The sequence below is a fragment of the Acinonyx jubatus genome, chromosome A1, assembly GCF_027475565.1.
Source record: "Acinonyx jubatus isolate Ajub_Pintada_27869175 chromosome A1, VMU_Ajub_asm_v1.0, whole genome shotgun sequence".
NCBI classification, from domain to species: Eukaryota; Metazoa; Chordata; class Mammalia; order Carnivora; family Felidae; genus Acinonyx; species Acinonyx jubatus.
The window spans coordinates 148,892,031-148,907,428 of NC_069380.1; the positions used below are offsets into that span (position 1 = coordinate 148,892,031).

The window sequence follows — 15,398 nt, forward strand, 5'->3', positions numbered from 1 at the left end:
ACGGAGTTCTTACAAATCAACTACAGTAGTCCCTCCACCAAATCAGTGGGAGGTATTTTCCAAGACCCCCTGTAAATGCCCAAAACCTTGGATAGTATCGAATCCTATATCCACAATGTTTTTTCTGTACGTACATACCTACAATAAAGTTTAATTTATAAATTAGGCACAGTAAGAGATTAACAATAGTTAATAACAAAACAGAACAATTACAACAATATACTGTAATAAAAGGTACCTGAATGTGGTCTCTCTCTCTCAAAATATCTTACTGTACTACAGTCACCCTCCTTCCTGTAATGATGTGAAATGATAAAATGCCTACGTGATTAGATGAAGTGAGGCGAATGTCGCAGGCACTGTGACATAGCATTTGGTTCCTACTGACCTGACCCTATCTCAGAAGGAGGATCATCTGCTTCCAGACCATAATTGACCTTGGGTAACTGAAATCATGGGAAGTGAAACAGTGGATGGTGGGGATGAGGAGGAATAACTAGTGTACTAACAGACCAAATGCCTAATTAAAAAAAAAAAAAAAAAGAGGAAAAATATGTACAGACAGTTCTCCAAAAAAAGGAAGTAAAAGTGGTTCTTAAACAGGACGGCTTTTAAAATGCTTTTTAAACCTGCCTCAACTCTCGTTTTACTGTGGATATTTTACTGCCTTAAATTTTACCAACTGGGTTAAGGTTCAGACCACTTTTATATTCACCTAACATCAAAGGTTACATTTTTACCTTTCTACTTTCACATTTCCTATCACTTGAATTTACTACCCTATTTTCTGTGTAGTTTGTGATAGAAGTTCTGCAATCTCCATACAATGAATGCCATTACAAAGAATTCTTTCAGGCAGAACAAGGCCAAGAAATATATTAGCAAGTATGTCAGAAGGTTGGTCTATTTGAGATTATAGACTTAAAAGCAGAAGATAAGTTTTTAGTCAGGGAAAGTTTTGTGGACCAAGTGAACCTCAATCTAGTCTTTAAAGAAATAAGTGATAGTATCACAGAATCTTCAAGGTCATCTAGTACAATCTCTCACAAATATACATATACCAATTTATTAGAGTGTAAACTCCTTAATAGCAGAAATCATATTTTAGTCATATCTAGTAAGTGTTACAGGTATTAAATGGCATTTCAGAAAGACTGATACGGAAAATATATATGATGGAATGTGATGAACAGTGAAAGAGAGGTATTTTGCTCAACTCTCTCCTTTTGCTTCAAATCACTAAGCATGATATTGCTGATAGATGCAGAAGTGAAGATGTAAACCATGCAAAGGCAAAAACAAGTATCAGCAAACTGGATTGAGGATAATTAGAAATATGAACTGGGTTTCTACAATGGCCCAGACCTGAAATAATGAAGCTTTAAATTACAGTGGTATCTCTGGTACTGAGACGAGAAATGCATTCTCATATCTTTGTGCAGAACTCAAAAGTTTATCAAATATAGAGGCAAAGGAAGAATTAAAGAGAACCCCAAGAAAGGCAAACACCGCTCTCAATGCAGTAGCTAACGTTTGACTAAAAAATGTTCAAGGCAAAAATGTAACCTGAACACTATTCATTATGCCACGTCCACTTTTTCTTTCAAATAGATTTCTTTTTTAAATTTACTTATTTATTTTGGGACAGAGAGAGTGCACACGTGGGATGGGGGCAGAGAGAGAGAGAACCTCAAGCAGGCTCCCCACGGTCAAGTGCAGAGCCCAATGTGGGGTTCGATCTCATGAACCGTGAGTTCATGACCTGAGCTGAAATCAAGAGTCGGGACACTTAACAGTGTCCAGTGGCTCAGGGAGCCACCAAAGCACCCTGCCACTTCTACCTTTTGAAACAAAGCTAGAAATATTTTCCCAAAAGCTCATCTATATACTGTCCTAAATGTATTATTATATAAGTCAGTCTTCTTCTGACTTTCTAATAGAAGTCAATGAACCTTTCCTAGAATGTTATCTAATTTTTAGGGAGGTAAGATTATGTGGAAATGATTTCACCAAAATTATTATATTGTATGTTACCAGTTATATATTATCAATTTAATAGATTAATACTAAAATAAACTTTTGAGACATTACTATGAAATTAGCAATTATAGTGTACATTCTAGGGATTAATGTGTTAAAGTATAAAAAATATTCAACTCATTAACTAAGGGACACAACAATTTGAAATTTAGAAACAAACCATTCTAAAAATAAATAAATAAAAATCATTCTAATAACCTGCCTTCACTGCCCAACTTAGAATCTATGTATGCCTAAGTTTTTTCTTTTAATGTTTGTTTATTTTTGAAAGAGAGCCAGACAGAGCACAAGCGGGGAAGGGGCAGAGAGAGAGAGAGAGAGAGAGGGAGAGAGAGAAAGAGGGAGACAGAATCCAAAGTAGGCTCCAGGCTCCAACTCATGAACCATGAGATCCTGACCTGAGCCAAAGTTGGACGCTCAACCGACTAAGCCACTCAGGTGTGCCTATGTACACCTAAGTTTATACAAAAGCATGATTACTGAACTGTTTAACTTAAAAATAAAAATCCCTGAATATTTCTCATTTTTAATTAAAGACAATGATTAAATACATTTAGCCATAAACAATCAAATATTTCACAACAGAAAACTGTTAAACTGGGGAGAGATACAGTGAGGCTACAAAGTCCATCATGGCTCAAGTCTCAAACACAACCACTGGGATCAATGACTCAAGTAGCCCTAATGCTTTTATTAAGGCATCAAAATTTAACCAAAGTGATGGTTTCTGTCTAGATTCATTGCCAGTAGGCCCTGATTCTCTTGATAATTAAAGTGGGAAAAGTTGTTCGTGAAATAGCTCATATGACCCAAGATGGGTGAAATACTACGGCAACTTAGGTTTCAACTTAAGATAACTTTCTATTATCTATTAACCTGAAGCCATGAAGAGCAAGACAAAGTTATTTGCCTTTAGTCTCTAGAAGAATAATCATTTCAAGTTTTGTCAGTAATCATTTCTGGGTAGGTTTAAAAAGTTCTTACCAAGGAAAATTAAACAACTCTCCAAGAAATAAAATATATCAAATCTCAACATTTTATCTTGCTTGTCAATACAGAAAATAAAACTCAGAATACTGTGTCAGACTTAGTAGAGTTGACATTTTGTTTTGTTTCATTAAACTAGCTCTCCTGCTAACCAACTGAAACAAAGCACATGCTGTTTAACATTAGAAGGCATATTTGCATATATACTTGGGACTCAGACACCCCCAAACGATTTCAAGTATAATCTCCCTGAATAAATTAGAAGGGAGAAAAAGGAAAGAGGATATTACCTATAGAGGCTGTTTTTAGGCAATAGGCTTGAGCAAAGCTAACCTGAGTAAAGCAAAAGGGCCCACAGCAATCAGACAGACCACCCAGCTGATTGCAAACAAGCTCATTAAGCAACCCACCTCAAAATAAGTATAGGCCCTAACTGACCAATTACAACCAGGCACAATTCCTAAGATTACCAAAAAAGGGGAAATTCCAAAGTCCCCACATTCCCTCACTCCACCCTATAATGTGGCCCCTCACCAATGCCTGTGGCAGCCTCTGCTCTATTGTGCTGCCAGCCACTCCCTTGAGTGTATTCAGTAAACTTCTATCTCCTTATGCCTTGGATGAATTCTTCACTGCCTTGCCACCGGTCCCCATCCAATTGGGACACCCCACATTTGGTGGCCCCTCATCTGATCAGAGCACCCAACGTTACCCAATAACCTTCCTAATTTTTGTCTCTTGACTGTTTACATCTTTTACTGACAGCTAGACATGTTGAGATAGACTTAAGAGATGCTCAAATAATTTAAAGGTATACATTTTGTTATTTCAACCTAGATTTACATAAAACTTCAAATTCACACTTTGAGCACTTAAACTATCTCTGAGCAATTTACAAATGAGGAAATCAGGGTTCAAACAACAAAGATCAAAGTTAGACTTATCCAAAACCCAGACCCTTAATTTCCAACCTAAAGTTTTTTCCACTAAATCAATTCAGCCCATTCGATGAACATTTAATGAGCAACAAAGTACATGCGCTGAGCATTAGATCACTCAAATGCAATAGGGAGAAATAGCAGAGTCCCAGTCACCAATGAGCAGCCAGGGAACTAGGAGAGTAAAGGGACCATTACGATACAAAGTGATGAGAGGATAGGCAGAAGGTTCTGAGAACACAGTAAAATGAGAGAGAGAAAGAAATTATTAAGGGTAAAAACCTATGAAAGGGCATTTTGGATGTTAAAGCATGAGTCAAAATCCAATGAACTCAGCTTGAGTGAACGAGCCACCAGTGGTATCTGCTTCAAAACTAATGGGTTTAGAATGTAACCTAAAGGCAACAGGAAACCCATGAGAAGTAGTATGATCAGATCAGTATTCAACAAAAATTGCTAACCCCGCAGCACTAAGATAGCTAAGCTCAGGTATGACATGAAGAACTGTGCTAAAGTCAGTAGCAGTACTGCAGGTATAATCTCTCTTACTTTGGTGATAAGAACTGTATATCACCATATATTATGTGACAAATTGGTTAGGGTCTCGGTCAAACAATGTGAAAAATGATACAAATCCAAATTATATCACTGTAGAAATTATTTATATCTATAAACAGGAAAAGCAAATAAAAATTTAATTTACAAGTACAGGCTATCTATCTGCCTAACACATATCCAATATCTTGCTGGCTGTTATCAAGAAGTTGGCAAAGGAACTTTGTGTTTCACAGACTTAAATCCCAAATACTTAGCACAATGACATTTAGAATAGTTCAAGGCAAATAATAGGGCATTTGATATTTGTTGAACAACTAAATGAATGGCAACACTGCAAAAGAATATGTCTTAACAGAACTTAAAATCCAAGATTATCATACTAGGTACCAAAAAATTAAGACAGTATTGCAGGACAAAATTGGACAGTACTATGAACAAAAGCTAGAGAAACTGAACAAACTGCATATGAAAGTTTCATAGGTGGGGTACCTGGGTGGCTCAGTCGGTTAAGCCCCCGACTTCAGCTCAGGTCATGATCTCATGGTTTGTGGATTCGAGCCCCACAATGAACTCTGTGCTGAGAGCTCAGAGCCTGGAGCCTGCTTCAGATTCTGTGTCTCCCTCTCTCTCTCTGGCCCTCCCCCCACTCACACTCTGTCTCTCTCAAAAATAATAAAACAGCAACAAAAAAAAAAAAAAAAAAAAAAAGAAGAAGAAAGAAAAGTTTCATAGAGTGAAACCTAACATGGAAACTAATATCACAGAGATAAAGACTAAAAGGGAATTCGAGGCTAAACGAAAATGTGAACAGAGTAACCACGCAACAGTGAAAATCTTAGCTCAACCAAAGCAGGCTTTTTGTATTATAGGGCAAAGAACTGGAGGAAATACAATGAAGACAGAATCTACCATTGTTGAGTCTTCAAAACCAAGAGGACACATAAGATCACCTTGGAAGACTTTTAAGCAAACAGGATAGGAAGATGAAATAATGCCAGTAACATATAAGAAAAATGAGACATAGAAATATATTAATTAAAAAGAAAACCTAAGACTAAGGTAGAAGCAGTTCAAACTAAGAAAAAAAAAAAAGATAAAGTATGTCAGAAGAAAACCAATCAAACTTTGTGAATGAACATGAAGGAAAACAACTGTAGAATAAAAATGAAGACGATCTCAAAGATATTTTCAGGACATTTTGGTTTGGGTGATTGTAGAATCCTAGAAGACAATGTGCATGAAAACTGCAGGAACATCAAGCCTCAGGCAGGCCTCCCAAGGACAGCAACTTAGCTACATTCTCAGCTTTTCAGAACACACACAAAAAATGCTTCACTGGTACAACCAATCTACATGAAACAGACTGGCAATAATCAGGTTGTAAGAATTTTATCAACTAATTTACAGTGAAACATAAACTATCAAGTAGATCAGATGTTAAAGTACACTAAGTGTTCCATTCAATCACTGTCTTAATGATCCTATGGAGGTCAAATAATAAGTAGGCTGCTTGGTGAGTAGTGATTGAGACCAAAAGGCAGCACTGAGGGATAGCTCATTCATTCAGTGCTGAAGTTTGAATATACAGAATAGCTAGGGGGTAAAATACTCTCAACCCTAAATAGATATGGATAAATATGTTTAAATCTGGCTAAACTTCTAGACTTTCAACTGATAAAACTGCATTCCAATTGATATACTCTTTCCAAAGACAAAAACCTAGATAAAAACTATTCTATCTTTCAATATGTAAATACCACTGCTTTGGCTACAATCTAGTCTATCTTAGGTCTTGGAACCAATCCATATCTAAGTTCAAGGTTAGAGAATAACTCGTATCTTGCATCAGGTGTTTGTATCAAACTCTTACAGTGTTAACCACTCCTGACTTCCACCTACAAATAATATGTGATAAGTGGTATGGTAGAGGTCAGTGCCAGTGTTATGGGAGCACCCCAAGAAAGGCAGTGATTAAATCCAAGTGGGAGAGCTGGGAAAGACTGGTTCACAGAGGTGACATGTGAATTAGTGTTAAAAGGTTAAAGAAGTATCCCACTCTCACACAGAAAAAGAAAAAAGTTTAGACAGATACACCCACCTGTACAGAGAGTAAATGGCAAGATCCAAAACAATGAGCAATTCCACATGCTTTAGACTTTGATAGGGGTTGCACATAATGGACTTTTCTTCAGGTACTCGGAAATAAGTTCAGGATCTTAAGACTGGAATGAACCAAATCCATTATATATATTTTGGAAAGATATATATATTTTGGAAAGATAACTATGCCACTAAGTAGAAAATTAAAGTGAAAAGTAATTGGAAGCAAAGAGGTAAAATAGAAGCCATCTGAAATAATCCAATGAACACCAAAAAGCCTGAACTAAGACAGCTTCAAAAACAAAAGCAAAACCAGGAGCACCTGGCTGGCTCAGTCAGTGGAGTGTACAACTCCAGATCTCAGAGTTGTGAGTTCAGTCCCCCACTGGGCACAGAGCTTACAAGAAAGATAAGAAAGAAAGAAAGAAAGAAAGAAAGAAAGAAAGAAAGAAAGAAAGAAAGAAAGAAAGGAAGGAAGGAAGGAAGGAAGGAAGGAAGGAAGGAAGGAAGGAAGGAAGGAAGGAAGGAAGGAAGGAAAGAAAAAAGGAAGAGAAAAACCAAAAAATTAAAATTTTTAGAGAAAAAAGGGAATTAGGCATAAAATTATTAATTATCTCTGTAAGGGAAGTATCAGCAGATAAGAATAAAACTTAAGCAATTATGTAAAGATTAGATGGAAATAATGGACAAAATTATTCTTTGAAGAAACTGAGCAATAACAGGAAAATCTGATGGATACTAGAATGGTTGACAAAGAAAATATATTTAAAATATACCCTCATAAGGAGGAAAATAAAACATGCTTAAGGCAAAAGGGAAGGAACCAATGTTGGATGGGTGCTGAATGTTCTAGAGACGGGTTTGTGGGAATTTAATCACTTAAGATTCAGAAATAGATGAGACCAAAGGTGCAAGCTGAAAAAAACTTTATGAGACGTGTCCTACTGAAGAGAAGTACAAGTAGTGTAGAGATGTATTAAATTTAAAACAAAGTTTGAGAGACTTTGAAGAATAAACAAACCAAGCTCAGGATCTTGGCAATGTGACTGAGAAGAGGTCTACAAACTCAGGAAGAAAGGTGTGATATACATGTGGATGACTAACAGACTCAAGCTGGTTAAAAAAATAATAATAATAAAGATTACTTCTAGTTTAAGGGCTGTATAGATTTAATCAAGATGAGAAACTCTTCCATATAATGCCAAAGCAGGTAAAAGCAGCCTTAAACAATCATTAACAAGCAAGGAGAATTCTTGCCAATAGACTATTTCTAGAATCTTAGGGTTCATTATGTGAGCTACGCTGGTCCTTACTTAGCCCCAGCCCTTACAGACAGTTAAACAGGTCTGAAAATAAGAAAAGGAAAACTGTGCTGAATAAACAAAATGAAAATAATCAAAGGGTTTGATAGAAAACCAGCTAAAGAATAAGGTCACCTACTGATTTACTATAGATTTATTAAACGAATCTAATGAAATCACAGATACTTAACTGTTCTGACCTACCAAACAGCAACTTCATACACCTCAAAATAATACTACCAATAGAATTATATAAATAAGAAGGTAAAATCAGAGAAAGGAAACTGTAAAACATAATTACCAACTGCTCTGATTTGAATTTAAGCACATGGGTTTTCGAATTTAATTGCTTACAGAATTTGTTTGATTTGCCACCATCGTGCTTCACAACACAAAATGTGTTTTTAATTCTTTAAAGTAAAAAGTATGAGCAGAAATTTTTGCTATTTTCCAACTGAGAGTAAGAAATTTAATGTACTTTAAAGCCAAAAATCAAAAATTCTCAATAAAATACCTTGGTACATCCTTAATATCTTAATAACACATACAACATAGGAGCATGCATGAATTTGATATAACTATATTCAAAAACAACTCTCCAGACTTATTGCTTAAGATGACGATATAAAACCATTCCTTGGAATTTCATTAAATTTATAAATAAACTTGAGAAGACATGTTTCTTGACATAAATTGGTAAGGCAAAGTCGTTAAAAAGTTGATGAAGAGGGGTGCCTGGGTGGCTCAGTTGGTTGAGGTTGAGTGTCCAACTCTTGATTTCAGCTCAGGTCATGATCCAAGGGTCGTGGGATTGAGCCTGGTGTCGGGCTCCACACTGAGCATGGAGCCTGATTAAGATTCTCTCTCTCCCTCAGTCCCTCTCCCCCACTTGTGTGCACTCTCTCTCTCTCTCTCTCTCTCAAGTAAATAAAAATAAAATAAATAAAAATAAATAAATAAAAGATAAGTAAATAAAAATAAAAAATTCTCTTTAGGGATGCCTGGGTGACTCAGTGTCTGACTTTTGCTCAGGTCATCCATCATCTCATGGTTCGTGAGTTCCAACCCCACATTGGGCTCGCTACTATCAGTGCAGAGCCAGCCTCGGATCGTCTGGCCCCCTCTCTCTCTGCCCCTACCCCTCTCATGCTCATGCTCTCTCAAAAATGAATAAACATTTATTTAATTTTCTAAAGTATAATTTATTGTCAAATTGGCTAACATACAGTGTGGAATAAACACTTATTTTTTAAAAATCTTTAAAAAAATGTTGAAGAATGCAATATTTTTAAAGATGGTAACAAGCCACTTCACCTTTTTCTAAGACATTCATAAATGTTCCATTATAGTACTAATAAGTAACAAATAAAAGGTTCAATGGAAGACGGCATTCTTAAATGTAGTACTCTTCCTTAACTGTATTTTCTGACATTACAGAAAATACCCCTATATATAGATCTATATCCAAAGAAGCTATTAATTACAACTAATAAATTTGTATTTAGCATTTATAGATCATCAACTTCAAACCAATTCCTACCCATCCCTCAATATTCACTTCCCTTATAAAACCTTCCTTGTTAAAAAAAAAAAAAAAAAATATACATCACTCCAAAACAGACTTTATCATGCTCAACTGTGACCAACAATTTATGGATCTCTTCTCCAATGAAATTACTCATCTCATTTCTTGAGCCCTAACCCAACTCCCCGGAAAGTGCCTAACACGGCAGGTTTTCAATATATATTGAATACTACCTTTTAGATGAAATAAAAGGATAAAGCATAAATTTGCCTACTGTCCTTCACTACATTCAATTCCTATGTGCCAAGCACTAAACTTTAGCATAAAAAAAAAAAAAATTATTCACTTTAAGATCAAAAGACAATACACTGTATCTCAGAGAAAGTAGTCTGTTTCTATAAGATAATACTCTCAATTTAGCAATTTAAGTCTGTGTTACAAATACTTTCTTTTAAACAAACTAAGAACGACAACTTTGGTAAGTACACTAATAAAACGTCATCAAAACAAATCTAAAATAAAAATTTTAGCTTAACTCTAAATTTTAAGCCACACACAAAAGCCAAGAAAATTTAAGGTGTACTCCTAATGGTAACTGTTGGAAAGATGCACTTACTGTAAATATTTTAATGTACTGAATAATTAACCATACTAGAATCAAAGAACTTCGCTGTCACTAATAACAGATGAGCTAGCTCTCTCTGGGACTTACTCTTATCTACAAAAGATAGGAGTTGGCAAATGATCTCCAAGTTCTTAAAAGATCTTATTGTTGATGATTGCAGTTATTTTAAATAAACACAATGGATTACTGGCATTCACACACCTACCATTTCTAAACCATCGTCAAAGCCTGTGAAGTGTAGTTACTGCTGATAGGAACAATTATCCCTTCTTCATAAGGATTAAATGAGCTAACATTTATAGGAGACCTGAAAGTAAATCAGAGCTCCAAGCTCTGATGTAAAGGAGTATACCTAGCCCACTGCCCAGCATTCTCCCCTCTGTTAGTGGTTTGCAGGAATTTCTCTCAGGAGACTTGTGAATACCAAGAGTTTTACAATATTACTTTGTTTTGTTTTTTAAGTTTATCTCAGATACTTGGCCAATTCTACCTATTAAAGGATTCCTTTTCTTGATGATCTGAAATGTTCTTTTTCAGTGACTATCAAGAGAAAGAACTATGATGACCTTCAATACTTCTAATATGATTGAGAAGCTCTCTATCAAAATCAAAAGTACTCAATAAATAACAGAATCAAGTTAGAAAACAGTTGTTTAAAGTTTATTTATTTACTTAATTTATTTACAGAGAGAGAGAGAGAGAGAGAGAGAGAGAGAGAGAGAGAGAGAGAGAATCCCAAGCAGGCTCCATGCTGCCAGTTCAGGGCCCAATGAAGGACTCGATCTCACAAGCCATTAGATCACGACCTGAGCTGAAATCAAGAGTCAGATACTTAACCAACTGAGCCACTGAGGTGCCCCAAAAATAGTGTTAGTCTTAACCAACTAATGTTTCAGTTAGTTATGATTTAATATTATAATGAATGTTACCAAAGCTTTCTTATCTGTCCCTCCTGATTAGAAAACAGACTTAGTTTACAATTAATTCTAATTCTAGTTAGCATTTGACCCACCCAACCAACAAAGCTGTCTGGTAATAAATGATAAAGTGAAGCTTCACTGTCCTAATATTAATTAACCTAATACAGGGAAGGGAAAAGACAATAAGCAAGAATTTAAACTTAAGAAAATTCTACTAATAAATGTAACTATTAATAATGTAAAACTTTTCAGGAAAAAAAGTTATGGCTTCTCTTCTGAGCAAGACTATATTCAGAAACAAAAGACATAAACATTCATATTTGAATACATATGCCCATAAATCACAAAGAATTGGAAACATTTTTAATCAATCATTTATACTGATCATAAAAATGACTAAAATCTTCTGAAATAATAAAAATACTTAACAAACATAATGAACTTAATGAAGTCATGACGGAGCAGAATCCTCCAATATGACTTTTTCTTTTAGGAAAAAAAAAGCAGGAAAGTGTGGCATTGCTTTGCTAGGTAAATCATTGTATTTGGGCATACAGTGGCAATCAAATGGTGAAAGATAACAAAAATCAGCTAAGCACTGTGTAAAGGGCAGACACAGATAACTACATAAAAAAAATAAGCAATCAGATTAGTATTTCAAAAGGCGTCTACTATCTATCAAAAAGATAAAAGTATCATGTTTATTTAAAAAAAAAAAAAAGCCATAGTCTACCATAGCCTTATAGTGCCTTATTTGTGACATCATATGATGGCAATCTATACTCATATATTTATAATACAGAAAAGAACAGCTTGTTGAAGTTCTTTCTTCATAATTAATTTCTGGAGGAGAAAGGTCTCCCTTTCTCTCTCTAGTGTCCCTTATTATTTTCCATCTCATCTCTTCTTCACAATCCAAACCTCTCTACTTCCAAGAATGTATTACAAAGACTCATCAATATCATCCAGAGCTTCAACTTTTTTCCCTAAAAGACCTTTATGATAAGTAAACAGTTATAATCAGCTGGAAGTAAGTAACATGGCAAGGTGACTTTTAAAAAAATCTACTGGTAGTAATAACCTTTATCATGTGCGTTGACCATATGGTAGGGAATGCAAGGTACCCTATGATACTATGTTATTTGCAACTCAGGGAGAAAACTAAGTTCTAGCTATATGCAACAGGTAGTCCAAGTGAAAGGATATGAGCAAGCCAATCCATAGAAGGCCTCAGGAAAAGAATGGGCTGAGACAGGCTTTTAGCACACTAGATACTTAACAATGACAAGAAATTCCAATTCATCTCCAGTTCTCTAATTGCCCCTCACCTCATCAATGTTACTACAAGTCTATACTAGAGGCGCAATGGAAATTAATACTGTACAGAAGGAGTGCCTTAACTGGATGCAATTAAGGTGGAGAGAATATGAAGGACTGAATTCTTATTTTGAGTGAATGCAGCAATGTCAGACCTGTTTGGCACTTTAATTAGGCTAATCATTAGTGCTATGCATGACAGTAATGATTGATTTCTTTAATAGTATATGAGATGTAATAGAAGTTATTAACTAGATTGGGAAAGACTTTCTAGAAATATAGCACCCTAATGTTGTTTCTATAGGAAAATGTTCTGGAAATGACTCCTCTCATAAGTTGAAACCTATCAAATGTCAACAGTAAAACTGGCACAACAATACAATGGCCAAACTGCCTGCGTTCAAGTCAAATTCCACCACCAATAACTGTTTAATTTTGGAAGAGTTACTCTAATCTTGCTGTGTTCTCCATTTCTACATCTGTGGAATAGAGGTTAAAAAAAAAAAAAAAAAGCAGGTAAAAAAGTGGAGGTGGAAAAAAAAAATCCAAGATTAAATACTTCATGAAGATTTAAATGAGTTAATGTAAGTAGGATACATAAATACTTTTACTTAAATAAAATGAGGAAAAGTAAAATTCAATTTCTTACCCACCTAACATACTTCTACTTACCCTTAAAAGACCTAGTCCAATCAATCCTCTGTGAAACTCTTCTTGAAAGACAAATTGAATATTCCCTCCACTGTCAGTCACTTCAATATACATTCAACTAAATGTGCATCAGTGAATATCAGTGATACTCAGTTTCACATATTCAGAATCACAAAAACTTGAGTCAAACCCCAGAAGTCATCTAGTTCTAGTTCAAGCATACTTTCCATGCCATATATTTATTGTACTTTCCCCAAAATCATCCTTATGAGCATGTATGAGCAGATTGGCTTTTCATACTACCTAAAGATTTTTTAAAAATAAATACAACTTAAGACCCTGAGTCTCAAGATCAAAGAATCAAAAGCTGAAATGATACCAGGTTTTTCTAAATCTTTTGATTATGGGCAAATCAAAAAGATATTTTAGTCTACTTTAACAATGGAATAACTAAGTCTGTTTTATGTAAGTGAAAGATATGAATGTAAAATCAGTATATTGTGAGTTAATGAGTTGTATTCTCACAAAAAATATACTAAAAGACTAAAAATATGTGGCACAAACCAATCTATTAAATAAAACATCACTTACTATTATAGAGGTTTCTTTAAGGAAAAAAACACAAAATATACTTTAGGGGCGCCTGGGTGGTTCAGTAGTTTGGATGTCTGAACCTTGGTTTTGACTCTAGTCATGATCTCCTGGTTTGTGAGTTCACGCCCCACGTTGGGCTCCATGCTGCTGGTGTGGAGCCCTGCTTAGGAATTTCTCTCCCTCTTTCTCCCTCTCTCTCTGCCCCTTCCCTCATTCTCTTTCTCTTTCAAAATAAATAAATAAACTTGAAAAAAATAAAAAACTAAAAAAAAAAAATACTTAAATTATTTACCTGTTCACTGTTTGGAAAAATGATAATGTTTAACTTTATTGAAAGAATTATATAGCTACAGACAATATGAGCTTTGTGCCTGACATTATAGTAATTGTTTAGAGTATAGCTCCCAAATATGTACTCACAGATAACACGCATATATGTTGAAGATATATACATATGTATATTAAATCATACTTGTTCCACTGTCACCTCATTTAGGTTTTCTCTGAATAACTTAACTAATAAAACAACCACCCTAATCATTTTCTATCCCTCACCCTGCTTTTATCTTTCTTAGTTGCATTTATCACAACCAACACATATTATGTCTCATTTCATTATCATCAGAATCTCCCAGTAAAACATAAGCTCCACAAAGGCAGTATTATCCCTGTTTAATAAAGTTATATCCCTATGGCCAAGAATACAGATATACCTGACATACAGATGGTGCTTAATAAATAGTGAATAATCGATTAAACATTACTTGTGAGAAGAGACCATGATTTTTAAATGTTTGGGGAAGGAAAAGGTATAATCATTTCAATCAAAACCAAGCGAATGTTCATTCTACCAGACCTTCAAAGATTTTTGTTTGTAGGTGGTAGATAAAGAGTAAAGAGACACTTCACAGACAAGTTTCTTCAAAGTTTCTTTGGGGCAAGTTGTGTTCGCTCGACTTAGTAACATGGGCAAAACCACAGTACAACATTAAGAAAATAAGTTCTCTCTTAGAAACGAACACTTTCAATTATCTTCTGATTTTCTAAAATCAACCAAATTTGCTTTACGCTTTTACTCCAGAGCAAACAAAAGAACTAAATTTAAAAAGTGGACCAAAACCAGAGTATAAGCTAGTCTTAAGAATCAATCTTAAATAAACCAAATTCTACCCATGAGAACAGTCTCTACTATTATTTGAACTAAGCCTCTTTCGGAAAGTAGTGAAGGAGAGAAGTCACAGGAAAAATCAGAGATGTGGGAAGAAACCCAAATCTCTGCCACTATATGGCTAATTGATAAAACCTGAGAATTCATCCGTGAAGCTACACATGTCCATTCACCAAGAAAGACCACATTCTGGGTCATAAAACACACCTTAAACTTAAAAAAAAACAGAAATCATACAATGTCTGCCCTCAGACTGCAATGGAATTAAACTAGAAATCAGTAAACAGAAAGAAAAGTGGAAAATCCCAAAATATGTCAAGACTAAACAATACATTTTTAAATAACACATGGGTCAAAAAGGAAAAACCAAGACAAATTCAAGATATTTTTAATTAAATTAAAACATAACTTATCAAAATTTATGGTATGTAGCAAAAGCAGTGCTTAAACAGAAATCTATAGCATTGAATGTAAATACTAGAAAAGATCTAAAATCAAACACCTAAAATTCCACCTTAGGAAACTAAAAAAAGAGCAGATTAAATCCAAACTAAGCAGAAGGAAAATAAATAATAATAATTAGAGCAGAAATCAGTAAAACTGGAAAGAAGAAATCAATAGAGAAAAATCAATGAAAACAAAAACTGGTTCTCTGAAAAGATCAATAAAATCAA

At 34.8% G+C, this 15,398-nt stretch overlaps 1 protein-coding gene across 6 annotated transcripts in view; it reads right to left on the reverse strand.

Moving 5' to 3' along the window:
* TMEM161B (transmembrane protein 161B) overlaps nucleotides 1-15,398 on the reverse strand; it is a 69,175-nt gene that overhangs the window by 49,315 nt on the left and 4,462 nt on the right. Inside the window, exon 1 of one of the 6 annotated variants that reach the window (XM_053224719.1) lies at nucleotides 6,622-7,029. The exons of the other annotated variants lie outside the window; for them this stretch is intronic. The gene's annotated coding sequence lies outside the window, so the exon portion shown is untranslated. Of the gene's footprint in view, nucleotides 1-6,621; nucleotides 7,030-15,398 lie in introns of those variants that run through there. 6 annotated transcript variants of the gene reach the window in all.